Source organism: Corapipo altera, unplaced genomic scaffold (assembly GCF_003945725.1).
Source record: "Corapipo altera isolate COAL_440 unplaced genomic scaffold, ASM394572v1 22, whole genome shotgun sequence".
Classification (NCBI taxonomy): Eukaryota; Metazoa; Chordata; class Aves; order Passeriformes; family Pipridae; genus Corapipo; species Corapipo altera.
The window spans coordinates 9736674-9753887 of NW_020884886.1; positions in this window are offsets into that span (position 1 = coordinate 9736674).

Here is a 17214-nt window from a genome sequence, read left to right on the forward strand (position 1 = left end):
AAGCTAAGTCCAACGATATCCTCTACATGAGGTCTTGGTTCAGTCTTCAGATAATTCAGTGTGATCATGAGGCATAGGCACTACTTCTCAGACATAAAGCAGAGACAGGGTGACTTCTAGTGAGTTTCTTCCTGCTCACAAAGCAAAACTATCAGCTTATTTATCTTATTTTTAAAATGTTAACCTCAAACACAGTAAAGGAACTCTGAAAGCTGGCATAGAAATAATTGTCAAGAAGCTTTGTCAGTATTAAGGCCATTTGTACTGAGAAGGTGGTACTAAATGGAAATTGCAATTCATTCTAAAATGGAGGGAGTGGAAGATGGGGCTCAACCTTCCCTCATCCTCTAACTTGCCTTAGGAGATTTCAGACTTGTTCATACCTGGCTGAGATGTTGTTGATGGAAAACTTGTGTTCCCAGCTCCAGGTAATGGGGTATGTCTGGGAACTCTTATGTAAGGAAGGCAAAAGTATCTCAGAAGGTAACCAGGTAAATATCAGCTGTGTTGTGTTCTAAACTTGTGATGCTTTTGTTTTCAGCCTCCTAGCCTCACCTGAAATCTTCCTACATAAATTTTGTTTTGTCTGGAAGATCACTTGGATTCTTGGGGTGATATCAACCACCTTCGGAGGCTGCAGATCTGGAAGAAAGAAAAAGAAAAGGGTGTATTCAGACACCCCTATAAGAGGCCCACGGTCAGGTGAGCGTGGGAAATGCAAGACCTCTGAGGCAGTTTGGGATCACAGCACAAAGGACAACGCTGGGGTAGACCAATAACAAATGCCTCTCCTGCAAGGGGTGGACAGGAGAGTGACTACCCCTTGCTCTGGGGAAAACCCTAAGCCACCACCTGAGGGGCTTTGGACAAGGAAGGGAGTTCAAAGTATTGGGGTAAGTAGGGGAGGGACAGGAAAGTCCATGATGATGAGGTAGGAAATACAACTTGGTTTTACAGGGTATTCTGTGATAATGAATGCCTTCTTTGAGGGTACTGCATTATCCTTATCTGGTTTTGGCAAAAACGTATCAGTGCTGGTTAGTGAGCAAATACATTTTATGGTTGCTGTAGGTTCAGTTTGGTTTTGTCCTTCCTGAGAGATAACTATCTGGACATGCAGCTATCAAACTGCATTTCACAAAAAATACTTGTACGTGTGTATGTAGGCATAGGTGTAGTAAAAAGAATCTGATTCACATTCAAAAAAATAAGCTGTTTTGTTGTGAACACTGTTTCTATTTACTTTCCAGATATAAGTTGTATATCCCAAAAATAGTAGGAAAACTGGGTCCTCTAGTTATCATTGTGTGATCTTAAAAATTACTGTTTTTCTTTCCTAAATGCAATTGAAATGTGGGGGTTTTATCTGCAAATGAAACAGTTTGTATAATACCCACTCTCTCAAGCACAAATAGAAGTTATTGGAATACAGGTCTACAGTTAACTGTTATATTCCAAGGGGTCAGTCTTCATTTCTGATGTAAACTGACCTGAGAACAGGTTGTCACCACAGTGTAGCCCTGTCCTTCTTCCCCTGCACTGGCTATGTGTTCTTACCCTGTAGCTAGATGGTCATAGCTGCTGAAGGCCAGACCAAAAAGACAATCAACAAATTCATCAAGCTAATATCTAATTGTCCAGTTTGAGACGACCTCCTCTGAGCTCAGCTTCATCTTTGTAAAAAAATAGTGGCTTAGAACTGCTTTCCTACTCTGATAACAGTGTTTGCTACTGCACTAATGAAATTAATAATGAGATTTGATTATTTGTACTTTTCTGCAATTTAATATTTTTCTAAGATTAAAATAATGTGAATAGGTTTTTCTTCTGAAGTCAGGTATTACCTCTCATGGCAAAACAACTCCTGAAATATACTTAATGCATTTAAAACTTCCTTAACCAGGCTAGATGAACCATTAAATAATATCAATAGTTCTTGTTTACAATTTCTCAAGTTCTGTGTTCTCACTTGCTACAATGAGTGCTAATATAATAAACAGCTTTATACTTTGGTTAAAACTCACCACTGGAACTCATAGATCAGAAAAGAATGTACAGAAAGATACAACTTTCTTGTAACAGACTGTAACTGCTTCTGGGCTAGGAGGTGGTTAATAACATGATATTAACTCAGTCCTGCAGGCACTCCCATTCAAAGCAAGTGTGCTGCTTTGAAATACAAAGTAGCACTGTATTTTGGACACAGAGAAAGGCTGAAAAGGCTCCCAAGTGCTGGCTTGTATCCCCGGAGATGAAGAAAACGTGGTGTACTTAGTGGCACAGACTCAACCACTCCTTTATCTCCTCCCTCTCTCCAAGCTGGTCATGTTCTCTCTCCAGTTCTCCAGTCTGAGCCCAATCTAGACCCTGTCCCTTGTGCACCCTGGTTGATTTGTCATCTCCTCTGTTCTCTTCAAGAATCTCCTCCAGGCAATCTCAGATGCCAGCCTTGAGCTCTCTATGAAAATCACTATCCAAGCTCTTTGACCTTCCTACCTATAAACCTCTCTCCCTTCTCCTTTCTGGGTCTCTACAGGTGTCCTTGTCCTGTCTCCTATCAGTGCCCCAATATCTTTTTACCATTTTGTTTGTTTAGCTGGTTCCTATTGCAGTCTGGATAGGAACTGTGAAATCTTTCCCTCCCTCTCAAGCATAATTTCTTACCACAGTCTGCCTCTCCATGCTAAACTTTCCTGTTTCCTGTCTCTGTCTCACACTCTTTACCAGCCTTACCAGCACTCCTCAGATTTGTCTCCCTCCTTGCTCATCCTAGACAATTCATCAGTTTCTAAACCCTAATATCCTTACCTAGCCAACCCTGATGACCAACTATGACTGCAACTCCTCACTATTAGATAATTGATTCATACCAGACTAAATCTGTTTCCTCTCCCAATCTGTTGTTTCTACACAACTCTGTTTAGGTTAAATGGCACTCCTGGTGGTGGGCAGTGTCACTGAGGCCACCACAGACACTGGAGACCAGGCTTCCACATTCCTGTCTCCAGTTCTATTTCCACGTGCCGCTGCTCCTGCCACTCCGGGCTGGTGCAGGCTTTGCAATGCTGGAGCACAGAGTCTAAGAGCTGTGCTGAGATAAAGGCAGCTCAGATGACTTTATGTCATTATTACTTTTTATTGTTGGTGTTTTTAAGAACTGTTATGTTGTTTTGCTCCCTTTGATAGTGCTTATGCTTCCTGTAAGCATAGCAATCCTCTCATCTAATGCAGATGCTATAAAGCTTCAAAAATAGGCTACACTGGGTTCAAATGTGATGATGAAAAGCTAGCTGGAGTTGTCAGTAGAGATTTTGACACCTCTTTCAGAAGGACCAAGAGTTATCTCACAATGGGCATAGCTTCTTATTTCCATGCTCATAACTCTCAAAACATGGCACTTGACAGCTATCTCTGTAAGTAACCTATGGGTGTGCTTCTCAAGGAATTGTCTGAAAACATAAAAAGCCTGTAGCAGGAACTCGTAAGTCAAAATGCAGCCATGTTAAGACTGCATATGTAAAACTTATGCTGCTTCTTGTTTACTTGTCTTTGTCACATAGTATACCATTTCTTGAACAATACACTATCAGGTCACGTTTTTTTCTGCAGCTTTTTGGAGTGGGAGTTGACGGCCCTTATGGATCCCTCTGAATTTGAGATATTCTATGATTCTGTGAAACTGAAGTGCATAATTTAAGACTGAATACAGTTGAACTCAGCTCTATAATAGCTCTGGCTTGGTTAATTTTTTATACTGTATATAAAGTTTTAGGTAAGTCACACACAAAAGCAGTCATCAAAACACTGGAGAAGCTCTCTAACACAAGAAGATATTTTTGTTTTGTGAATGAGTCTAACTTTAAAAAAAAAATCATTAGGCTTTCTCTACCCTTAACACTTCAGTGGTATGGAAATTGTAGCTGTAATTTGCTTGCACTTCTAGGTGGAATTTTTGAAGATGAAGAGAAAGAAATCAAGGTCAAAGACTTGTAGGATGCTAATAGAAAGTGGAGGAGAGTTGCAGGACTTGGAAAGAAGAACACATTTGATGAGAACTGTAGGAGAATTACAAAAAAAAAAAGCAGAAGGTTGGCAGTAAAGGGAAAGGAAGGTAACATAACTAAGCATAAGAGTTCAGGTGCCTGTGTCAGAGGGAGGTGGGAATGCACCTGGGCTGAGGTCATTGCAAACTTTGGCAAGACAGGTTTCATAAAATTAAATGTTGCATTACATCTGAATGTCACCTAGCATGAGATAGGGTGTGGCCCAGTACCTTTTGTTTAGTAAGTGTAGACATAATAGAAACAAGTTTGAGAAATCCTGCTTCTGGGGTAGCAACTTTTCACAAACCTGGGGCTGCAGCACTGGAGTCAGTGTGGGACTCCCCCTTACAAATCCTTTACCTGCTCATCCATCACAGGGATTAAAGTGGTTGGCTGCACCACTGCGTATGTGGGGATTTTGGTCTCTCTCACCACAGCTTCTGGAGGTGGATGGTCCTTGGCAGGTGCTGTGCAGGGGAGCCAGGGAACTACTGTGGGCGGTGCCAGTGGGTGCAGAACTGCAGCACCCGTGGGCCTCCAGCCCCACCACTCTCCTGCGTGGGGGCAGGGGAGGCACCTTGCACACCCTTCCTCTATGCGTCTGTGCATAACCTGGCACTTGTTGTTACTATAACAACCCTTTTGATTTATTTATGTAAATACTTTCCGTAAAGAACAAAGATTAAAAAAGCAAATACAGTAAAAAAAAAGATGCTTGGTTGTCATCTGTGGTTTCACAATAATCCATTGTTAGGTAAACGGGCTGTATTATTTCTATGGCAACCATATTGATTTGCTGTTTCTGGTAGGAATATGTAGTCTTTTGGTGCACCTCTGGTGACATTATAACTGAGGGATGGTGAAAGAGCTGAGTGTGAACAAGATTTGTGTGATTCAGCTGTTTGCACAAAGGGAACTAAGTCTGTTGATCATCAGGCAGTGTAGCAGATGTTAGATGGTCACAGGTGATGCAGTTTCAAATGTAAATACACAGTGGAGATGAATTAAAACTTTACCAGCTGTGGGAAAAGTGTGTTAGTACAGATACTGATTTTCAGCCACTGCTGTTGTAGTCTTCAGTGTAAATACATGACCAAGCTTAATAAAAATTTTATTTGACGTGGGAAAGGTCTGGTAGCAGGAATGTGCAAGGTAAACAATGGAAGAGAAACCGTAGAATAAAACAAATAGACATAGAAATTATTTTTTAATTTTTGCAATGGTTTTTCTTCCACATTATGTAATAATTTATATTTCTTATCTGTGAATGTCTATTTGCAATTTTAAAGCTATTTAAATTTATCTTCTAATTATAAGCATACTAGAATTAATGAAGAAAGTGAAAAATGGATTTTTGCATAGATTTGACCATAGCATTCAGTTTTGAAGTAAAAAATTATCTTGGAAAAATTACTTGCTCTGCCCTTAAATTCTTTTTTTTTTTAACATTTTTTTTTAAATTTGGCAGGGTGGCAGACACAATTTTAAGTATGCTCAAGCCAGAACTTGGTTAGTGCCAGATATTTAATTTCATTGCATGAGGAAAAATATTCAAAATATTAATGATGGACAGAGGGGCTTGGAATGCATTTCAGGTTTTTGACTGAGGATCATTTACCTGGAAACAGTTAATTCAAGGACTTATTGGCTTCTTCATCTTCTGGTCTCTTTAACCAAGATTTAGTATTTTCTGTAAGTTAGATGCTTCAACTTAATCTAAAATTTTGGGGTTTATGCTAAGTTATTTGGTCAAACTGCAGCTGCACAAGTCAGAAGAGAAAATAAATAATAATTCTCTCATATCTATATAAAATTTTTCCTTAATTGTTACTCTTATAGAGTTTTACACTTTCAGGGATATAGAGCATGTTCTCAGGCACTGGAATAATTAAAATTATCATCACAATTGAGCAACAAGGTATGGCAGCTGCAGTCTCAGTTTGGAGGAGAAAGCAGAGTGGATACCAGTCACCAAACTATTAGTAAACTAGTGCCAGTGTCATTGCTTCTTTCTCCACCAGGGACAAATCACCTAAATGTTTTGCTTGTTCTCCCTCCTGAGTTATTAGGGGAGTCTTTAATCTTGTCTTTCTGGAGCAGGTCCAGGTCTGCAAAGGGAAAATACATCTATTAGATTCTGATATTTATGTTTAGAAAGCTTTTCTATAGGCCAGGTTATCTAAATACTCCTACTCTAGAGAGAAGGGGGCTGTTTACTGTGAGTGAGGACATGAAAACTGTAGCCCTTCACCTGTCCCTCTTACCTGCAATGTGTGCTATGCAATGCTCATTGGTTTGTACTCACTCAGCCTTCTCAGTTTTCCAAAATAAGACCTATTCTTTGGGCATCCCAAGCATGCAGTTCTTAATTGGTCAGCATTGCAGACACCTGCAGTTCTGGGTATTACACAGCTTTAAAACCTGGCACTGGTTTGTTGTTGTTCCCAAAGCTATTTCTTGCAAAGGCTGTTTTATCCAGAGCCATCTCTCTGGGTATTGTTTTCTTTTTGACCACAAGGGAGGAAGACTCAGCTCTTCCCTGAGAAGTCAGGGAGTGGTAAACTGGTGTTTCTGACATACCTTTTGATCACTGGCCCAAGAATCAGGATAGCTGGGGCCTATTCCGTGCCAGCTAGTACCTGTACATGTCTGGCCGAGGCACAATACCTGTAAACTTTGCAGAGGGTGTTATTCATTTACTTGGACTCACTCTTTCCATATGCATAGTCTTCCTCAAACAAGGCTGGGGTGCTGTATTGTCTGTTTGACTTTCCTTTCATTGTAGGAATGTGATGCTGCTTGTTTCTTTAATATTGAGAGAAGCACGTGGTTGGTGTTAAAAACAGTAATGAGTAATCACGACTTTAGAGCCAAAGAAAACAAACAGAGAATCTGGGAACCTTGAATATGTAAGTCTTCATATTTAGGTGGTGTTTGCTTGGCCTTTTAATTTGGATTTTTTATTTGCAATCAAATAAAACTTTGATAGATAGGTCTGCAGCTAAGCTGACTTTATCTCAAAGGCTAACAAGCTTTTCAAACAAAACACTTTTTAGAATTAGATCATAAAGCTGTCTTCTGTGGTACTGCTCAGGAATGAAGCAATGTTAGGTGTTCAGTAGAGACTTAGCCTGCAGAATTTGACATTATCAGAGGCCAAAATAACCACAGGCTTCTCAGCTTCTTTGTCTGTTTTTATCTGTGGTTCATTGACATCACAGTGGAGACATTTGGTCATTCAGATACTGCAAAATAGAAGTAGAACTGAGGTAAAAAATTCTCACACTCCTTTTTCATGTTCTTCTCCCATTCTTTGAAATGGGGAGAATCCATTAACATCACTCTTCTACTGGAGCTGTATTTCAGCTCCATCCGCTTGGCTACAAGGGTATTAGCACAAGGATAAAACACAAGAGTAAAATGAATTGCTCTTAGCAAAGGCCTCCAAGCATGAATGTTATAAATTATGGAGAAAATTTATTATCTGTGTTTAGTGAAAAGCTTGACAAGTGAATACCAGGGCTGTAGAGCCACAGAAGAGGAGGGATGGCTCCACATGAATTTTGTACTGAAGTGCAAGCAAATGTACAGAGCCTAGATTTTGGTATTTAACACCACCAAAACCTCAGAGGTTAAGCCTCTCATCAGCTAATTATGAGCATCCTCTATGTTGTTCTGGAAACTGCACAGCTGTTAAATATGACTCTGGAGCCCTGTTGCCCATGCAACACAGGTCTGGAAAGCTGTTATCTCACAGCCTGTAATTCCACCCATGCCTCTCCTCTTACAAGCCTAGCCTCTCTTTTTAAAAATTTTTTTAAATGAAACTCTTCTATATTATTCTATATGCATATTATTGTTATTATACTGCTTTATTATATATTTTAATTATATTCAAAGTCATGAAGACTGTTGGTCATCAACCATATGCACAGCTAGGAGAATAAGGGATGCTGAAGAACTACCCTGAAATGTGGGATGTTGTGATTCCTCATGTGTGCCTGTGACTTGTCTGTTTTGGCCAGAAGACGAGTATTTGTCACAGTAAAATGAAGCCCTTGGTAATGCCAAAAACAGTCTCATTAGATGTCTGTGGAATTTGGGCTTTTAATTCACAGAGGACAGGTCCACACCAGCCATGAATGATGGCACAAGAAAGACTTGAAGTAGCGCCAACCCAAGCTCATCTATTCATAAAAAGTGCCTTTGCACAGAGTTGCGTGCTTGGAGTAAAATCAAGGTAGTTGCACTAGAGAGATGCTGCACCTGTCATGTATGACCTGGTAGCTGAGACACCATCGGGCACTGATGTGACAACATCACCAACTACTCTGAATTCTGCTTTCTTAGATGTATCTGTGCTCTGTTTTGGCTGTTTGTGGAGGCCAGTGTAAGAAAGGAGCCTGAGACATGCTGCTGTTCAACAGTTGGTAAAACCATCTATTTAAAGTCTTAATGCTACTTCTGGAATAACTGAAACTACTTTAGAATGCATGTTGAATTTTGGGAGTAGTTAAAATAAGCATAAAAGAAGTTTGCAACATTCATATAGATCTGGCCAACAGCTATAGCTCCTTAAAAGCTGAACTCTTTCAGGTCCTTTTGGAGATACCAGAAATGAACTACAGAAAAATTGCCCTAGAAACTTGAGCTAGGACAAATGGTGAAGCTGGACTACTCTTTACATTGAACAGGAGTCTGTTATGCTTTTAGTCTGCTACACTTTTTTTTTTTTTAAATCTAAAAAGTTCCACTACTAGAGAAAGATGAAAACAGTGGAGTTAGACAAGAAGCTCATATTTTATGGTGTTTCTATTTTAAGTCTAGTCTTCATTTTGCTTGGTTGAAGTTTCACTTGCTTTTGGATCTTAACTATATAGAACTGTAATCCCCTGATTACTTAAAAGAGAAAGTAACATTCCTTAAAAAGGAAACATCTAATTTGCCCCTTTTTTTTTTTTTTGGCTTGCAATCATAGAAAGTTGGCTTGTAATCTTCCCCATTCCTTGCTTGCTCTTTGTCATCAGAGGCAAAGTTGAGATTTCTGTACAATCAACAGTTGGGCATAAATTAGATTGCCTGAGAATTTATTTAGCATGTTTAAATAAACCACGACATTTCTTTCCTGAACTGCATAATTCAGAAGTCAACACCCAATCTTTCTTCACCCTGGTGATATCTGCTGGTGTTTGCCAAGCACTGTGCATCATCCCACCCAACCTCTCCAAGAGAAATAAGTGTGGTACAATGCCCTGATGCGACCCTAGTGCAAGGCCACCTGGATGGTGTTGCTGCTGTAGGATGGCACTATGTCCCGACTAATTACGATGTCCTCTCTGCAGCACTACTTAGGCGATGCTTGTTTGGCAGTAGGTCAACAAACCTAAGAACTGACTCCATTGAACATGAAAATATATCTCAGATCTCTGGAAAGATCATTTTAGACACCAAGTTGAGACTCTGGTCTGGTCTACATCATAACTGGAAACATGGGGGGTATTTTTTCCCCTATTATCTTCTTCTTGAGGGATCATCCCCTAATGTTCATAGTGGTTTTATTCTTCTGTGTTCTGGCCTTACCCCACTGCCTTTGCTTAGGAAGCCCCATCTTGCCAAGCAGGAGACTGACCACTGCTGTATCTGAAGTCAAGTCCTTCAACCTAGTCCAGCAGACAGGAAAGATACTTATCACTGCCTTTTGGGAGCTCAGGATACCGAAGTTATTGTCCTGATGTAACCCGCCAGTCAGCAGGGGTCACAGTGTACTGGTTTAGTTCAGAAAATGAGTTAAGGGAAAGAATTCAAATAAGCAAGTTTGTAAACTATCTCTTCAATTAGCAGAGAAAAAAAGCTGGTTTTGCAGGAGTACTGTGGTATGTTGCTACCTTCTGAACCCCTTCTGGAAGAGCTGGTCTCTTTCCACTGATTATGATTGACTGGAAACTAAAAGTAAGGGATTTACAGAACAGCAGCATTTTTCTAAACAGGGAAAGTAAAGATCAGCACTAGAAAGGTATTGTGCTTTCTTGTTGGTCTATATCACTAGAAATACCAGCTTTTAGTAATGCCATTAAATTCTACAGATCTCCAAGTTGTTTGATGATACTCATCACATCTATGAGCACTTTTTACCTCTTCTTGGCAATTACTTGTTATTCTTATACACAGTCACTGTTACATCTAATCAGGTTTAAACATCTGAATCATACGAATCTAAGAATAGTAGTCTAGAGAAAAGGGAATTTTAATGTGAATTAATTCTCAAAGAAAGGTGTAATTGTCTTGTAGGTTGCTTTCGTATCTGGAATATATGGCAAGCAGCAGCATGAGGGAGGTGTTTCCATAGGACCATGTCTTAAAAATATTGTCCTCAAATTATTCCTATGAGTCATTAGAAGAAACATGTTTAAGGAAATGTTAAAAATTGGAAATGGCTTTGTACATCTGTTTATTTTGGATTTTTTTTACACACAGTAAGCTCTGTACTTAACTACATTCTTCATGTGGCACTGTCATTGTTGTCTATACCCATGGTTTTTGTCTTTCTTCCTTGCCTTCTTAGTTTCTAACTTTTAAACTTTAATTTATTATGACCTTTATCCTTTGTTTGCCTATAAATGATTTAAAAAAAAAAAGCTTTACTGTGACTTGCTATTATGAGGATGCAGAATTTCTCTTACAGGTGTCCTTAGTATTCAGTATCCTCCAAGAGTGATACACATCTGATATGGTGATATGGTTTGAAGCTGGCTCCCTGCCAAGTCTCCAAACCTTACCACAAGAAGTCGTCCCCCCTCCAACACCTCAGGGAGAAGAGGGAGAAAAACAACCAAGAAAAACCCGAAATGAGAGAGACAGCTATAGCAATATATATATATATATATATAAAAATATATTTACACTTATGTTACAGTTATATACAATTGAAATATACATACAATTTTACAATGGAAAGGGAAGGGGGAAGGGAAAAGGAACAAAACCAAAATAAAATATGTATATATCCTGATTAGTAGCCCAATATCTATCAACTAAAAGAGTTAGCAAAGAAATATCTCCCTGGGACAACCAAGAGTCGCTCTGGAACAATCGCCGGCAACCTCTGCCTCCCAAGGTTGACAAGGCCTTACCAGGCCTCGCTCCCCAACACAGCAGAGTCAACAGCAGGGAACCTGCACCTCCAAGCCGCTGGAAGGAAAGAGAACGAAGGCCTCTCCTCCTTTCTTCTTATAGTCTGGCTTACGTAAAAATTGTAGGGAATACTGGGTAAATCTGGGCCCTTCCTTGGCTATGAACTGGTCACCAAGGAAGGCCTAGACCAAACTACCACATATGGGCAATGATTTTATGAGCATAAAGTGAATAAAAATATATACATTTTAATTTGTCACATTCACTTTGTAGTCTTACTGTCCAGAGAATTGATATTTGGTGTTAAACACACAAAATGCTGATTACTGTTGAAATTTTTAGTCACTTCTTATGGTATGAAGGGCAACTGGGTTAGCTAAATGAGGTGCATCTTCAGGCCCCTACTGGACAGCTGCCTTTGTTCCAAAGCCAGTTCTGCTGTGGAGTTGCTCAGGTTATCTGTTCCTAATCTTTTCAAGTGAAAATGTTCTCAAGTAGCTCTCGACCCCAGCAGTTGCTCTTCCCATCTATGGACCCTGTCCACAGATGTTTGCATGGAATAGCCATGGTTAGAAGAGGATGTACAGTCAGGCCTTACTGGGAGTTACTCATGAACTAAGCTTTTTGGGCTAACATCCAACAAATCTTTCCTCTTTTTTTTGGACAACACTCCAATTTTCAGTCCAAGAACCTTTCCTTCAGAAATTTCCTTATTACAAAATGCGTGAATCTCAATGAGTTTTAACAAATCATCATTCCATATTTGGAAGGTCCCAAAGACCTACATCCATCTCTAACCTCCTTTCCTGACTCCTTGGGGTTTTAGGGAATACTTCAGAAAGGCAGCTTGAGTGATCTGTTCTAATTCTCTTGAAGCACTCAAATGACAAACCCCTGAATATATGACCAGTGAGACACTGCAGTATTATGTTGTTCCATCAAACTGTGATGAGCTTCTTGACATACCTAATTTCCATTCCAAGTTCCTGATTACCTTTATGTACACTATTGCTGAATACAAGCCCATGTTTACTGTGCTGGCCTTCTACAAAATACAAACAATAAGTTATACAAGGTAAGAAAGGTAAGAAAAAGGTAAGAAAAGACAAGTTAATTAAAAGGACTTAAAGGTGAAGGGTTTTAGAGTACTTTCCTCCTTCTCCAGGGTTCCTGAGATCTCCCATACTGGTTCACCTACTCTGTGATTTCTGTTTTGGACAAGGCTCAAGTTGTGTTGGCAAACCTGACCAAGTTCACAAGAAAGGTAGGAGAACATTCCCGTGAGCTTTTCCACCTTTTGGTTTTATATTCAAAGGCTATGAAGTGGCTTACTCCTCCTTGGAAGAGGAAAGGCCTCTGTCCTGGCCTTTTCATTTGAGGGAGGGCATAAGAGACCTGTCCCTGCAAGTTTGGCAACCATCCTGAGCTGGCTCTGTTTGCTTGTAACTTTGGTTGACAGCAGTGTCCTGAACTGAGTAGGCACCTTTCAGAGGTGCGAGCTGTGTGACTTGGCACAAGATGAAGGCTGCACCAGGTGAAGGCTGTGTCAGCTGCTCTGCGTGACACACTGAATAAAATTTCTCTGCTGTCAGGTAGGAAAGTATTATTTACTGTAGCGACTAAAAGCGTCCCCCATATTGTTTTTTCAGGCATTTTTGACACGCTGCTTTGTAGGCAATTGCATTTGGTGAATACCAGCAAGTGCCATGCTGCACGTGCAATCCTAGATACAGTGGGCTCTTAAATGCTATTGTGTGATGTAATGGCAAGGTGATGATATACTCTATAAGACAGTTCTTACCTTCAAGATCTACCTAAAGAAGGGGAATTTATGAAAGGACTTTTTTTACAGTGTTACTATGTTCAAAAACCTGCAGCCACAGATAGCTCATGAGGTAAAACTGCACAAATCCTCCATGCAACCCCTTTCTGGTCATGAAAATGATACGTGTGTGTTTTGTCTTTAAACAGCAGATAATTTGTCTTTGCTTATATTTTGCTTATACTCCTCACACAGGAGGATCTATTTCCTGATGGGCTTTAGGTAAGTGGATCTGTTAAACATAGCTCAAATAGTCTCTTCCTTTCTTTATTACTGAAAGAAATTTGGTGATGTTGGTATCTGTGTGTCCTGTTGATCACCAGGTTAATGGTGCATCTTTGAAGGGAAAAAAAAAGACTTCTCTTCCAGGGGCAGAACACTGGGCAGCAATTAGGGTCAGGGGTGTGGGAATATATGGAGCTACAGTGCACTGGGAAGGCTGGTCACTTTGGAGAAGAAATTCTGAGATAATGGGCAGAGGTAATTGTGGTTCAGATGGCTTAAATGGCTGCCAGCCCAAGAGGCAGACAACACGACCAGAAATAGCAAGTATGACATGTTATCCATCCAAGAAAGGAGAAAGCAGTGACCAGAGCAATGCAGGTATGTTGTAGTGTGCAAGACCTCAGAAAGAATTTTAAGGTGACATTTATTAACATATGGAGGTTGATAAAACAGAAAGTCAGGTGCAGGTGGGATGTGCAAACCCACAAATTTATTTTATTTTTTGAATAAAAACATAAACTTTGAACAAAAACATTTGTTTTCTAGGCCTGCCGAATTCTTCATCTGTGCTCCTGTGAAACTGTGACTATATTCTCAGAAAGAAGCAATACCTAAATCTGGAGAAGTATTAGTGTGAGAAGTGCGATGCTGGTGAAGAGCTGTCTGACAGACATGTATCAGTCAATTGGTATTGGTTCAGAGGATCATATAAAGAAACTGCATGAGGACTGCAATACTAAAAATCAGAGTAAACATATATAAAATACAGAACGGGTGGATGGCAAGAATATTAGCAGTCGATCGTTTGTTTTAGCCAGAGAAGTGTCTAGAGAGAATAGCTTATCTAGCCAATTGTGGCTCCCTGCTTTTCTAGTAGTGTAGTGTGGAATGAGCCATCTTTCAATGCTAGAAGCTCTGTTGTAGCTCTAATGCCATGTTTTAACTTCTTGAATCTCAGGCCAAGGCTAAAATTCTTTTAATGAAGCTTGTTCTGCCTGCTGGAGTTAACACTGTGGCAGAAATGGCCTTAGCATCCAGCCTGCCCTAATTCAGAACAGAAAAAATAAAGATAAGATGGAGGTTATCTCACAAAACGTATCTTGCAATTCCTGCAAACCAAAACCCACAAAAAACCTATGCATTTTCTTATCTGTGAATAGTTTTACTGTATCACCAGGATCTATGGATTAGAAAAAGCATCAGCAAGTTACACTGCGAACCTCCAGGCCTGTGAACTTTCATTCCTTCTGGCCAGTTGTAAACTCTTAGGAGAGGATGAGGTGTCTACATCTCACCCTGTTCATCAGAGCTGGTGCGTGTTTCTGCCTATTACTGCTCAACTGGATTTGCTAGTGGCTGAGGGTGAGGACCAGCTTCTATATTAACAGCAGAGAGCACTTCAGCCTTATTCCCCTTCCCTCCCTCTGCATACTTGTCATTGCAAACTGCAGCCTGGCTGTCAGATGTGTGATTTATGGGGTTAGTGCCCCTGCTGTGCCATTCTCCAGCCCTGCCAGCTCTTCCTCATCACCGAGCTGTGAACTCCAGTTTGTTCCCGGAGGGTAGTCCCTTTTGTGGGACATGGCACTTTATGCTGGGATGGCTGGAATGCTGATGTACTGGGTTGTTCCTGCATCCCAAAGGGCAGCAGCCACCCGCTACACCTGAAACGGTGTGAGCCTCATGGCTGCTCCCACCTGCAGTGAATTCCCCTCTCCTCGTAGTTCCACAGAGCTGCAGGCTGCTCAGGCTGCCCTGGGAGCAGATGCAGCACGGGCAGAAAGAGGAGGAAGGGATGGTGGGGGAATGCTTTGCACTGATGGTGACCTGGGGGGTCCAGCTCAAAGCAAAGTGTCCCACAAGGGCTGTGGCGAGGGCAGGAAGGTTTCCATTGTTTCCTTGAAGCTTGTATAAGTCCAAATATTGTTTTGAATGGTGGCAGCAGCAGATGGGGTGCTGCAGGCAGCCTGACCTGGTGACCAAGGGGCCACTGGGAGTCAGATGAAGCTGCTCCCCTGGTAGAGGTCATCTGATGCTGCCTCATGACTGAAAGGTGACAAATTTTGAAGAATTCAGCAGGAAGTTTTTTACTTTTTCAAATTATCCAATTCAACGTTCCTGTGCTTACTGGCCTGGATAAAACTGCCACTAAACCACTTCTTATAGGAAAATATTTCAAGGAGAGAAGGTTCTCAAAAATGGTTTTTGAAATTGGGCATCTCCATGTCCTCCCCTTCAAAGAACAATTTTAAGCTCAGGACCACCTGAAAGAGGAAAGTTTAAAACAAAGATTGCAGACTAGAGATGTGCCAGTATCTCGTGTATGCTTTGGTATCTATCCCAGGCTATATTAACTTGTCCTTTACAAGGAATTGCTCTTAACCATTTCTCTCTCTCTTAATCTTACATCTTCAATGTGCTGCAACAGATTAATTCCCTTTAAAGTGAAACACACTATGCAAACATCAGATATTATTACACTATTATCAGGCATAATAAGCCTTATGTATTTTGTTTACACATTACTCTAAAGGTGCTGGGAACTGTTCTATATGCCCCCTGGACAGATCATGCTGATTTTGCTTTAATACTATTTATGGTCTGCTTTAATTTTCAAAATGCAAGACCAGCAGCTGAATCTACCACATAGTAAACACTACACCTTTTGGAAATGGTGTATGGGACTAAGAACAAGAGTCAGTGACTTTCCAGAGGAAATATCAGTAAGTCAGTCAGTAGAAGGAACAATAGCATGTTTGATTTTACAAATAAAGGAGTTGTACAAGCTATTTCTGCTTCCTCACGCTATCCTTTGCTGTGATGGTTTGCTTTCTTCATCTCTGTAACATCCAGCTACGCAAGAGCACTTCAGCTTTGCAGGTAAGTGCATGACTTGTCACAAACAAGAAAGACAAACTGCAACTGGTAACAACATTCATGTGGACTAGTTCTATGAGTAAAAGGGGAGGGAGCTGGATTGAGGCTTGTGCACTCGTTTGGTGTATGCAATCATAGTGTAAATTCTACTGGAAACCTTGTCAGTTTGCTGTGTTCCCATTTACCCATTTTCCAGGGCTTGTACTTTGTGACACTATTTATTCATTCATGAGAAATAGGCATGTGCTCCCAAGGCACCACATCTAGAAACTGATGCTCAGCTGCTGCCAGGACTTGGTGTACCTGTCCTGTGGATGTTTAGCATCCTTGCAGGAGCTGGGGCATGTCTGGGTCCCCGAGCACAGGTGGGCGGCTCTGTCCTGTCCACATCCCCATCACTGCTTTTCTTGGCAGGCTGCGGTTCACAGTGAGTGCCTGAGACAGGCTTTCATCCCACACACAGTGGTCCCTGTTGTTCTTAGTGCACCTGGTCTGACAAAAATCCTGGTTGTTATTTGTGATGCTAAGTTTCAGTGAAAAGAACAGCTGCAAGCAGAGGACAATTAAATCTGATCAAGGACTTCAATCTGTGGAAAAGTCATACGTAAGAATTATTCTGAAATGTCTGCTCTGATTATCTCTGAATATTACAAGCTCTCTATTTCATTCCTCTTTTATTGTATTCAACAGCATTTTTCCAATAAAGAACTTCAATGGACTTTTTTCGAACTCACATAATAATGAAACAAAGTGCTCTGTGATATGTGACACGTGCAAACCCTTGCTATGACTGACAGGGGAGAGGGCTGGTAAGTCAAATCTTATTTTCTGCAACCAGTAACAATTTATGAGGCCTGTGGAGACAGAGTTGATAAATAAATAGCAGACCAATGCAAGCATGATGTGGGGATCAAGAACAGAACATAACGAATTGTAAATGGGCTATATATAATTTATAGAAATTAGCATACTGTTACAGTTTTACAACTCTGAAAGTCTAGAGTTACACAGCAGCTGTAACAGAGACACCTCTTTAAATCTTAATATATGCAAAATGACACTTGTTACCTTCAGGTTTTAAAAGAAAGTGTCCTTCCAGTACAATTAAGAAACAAT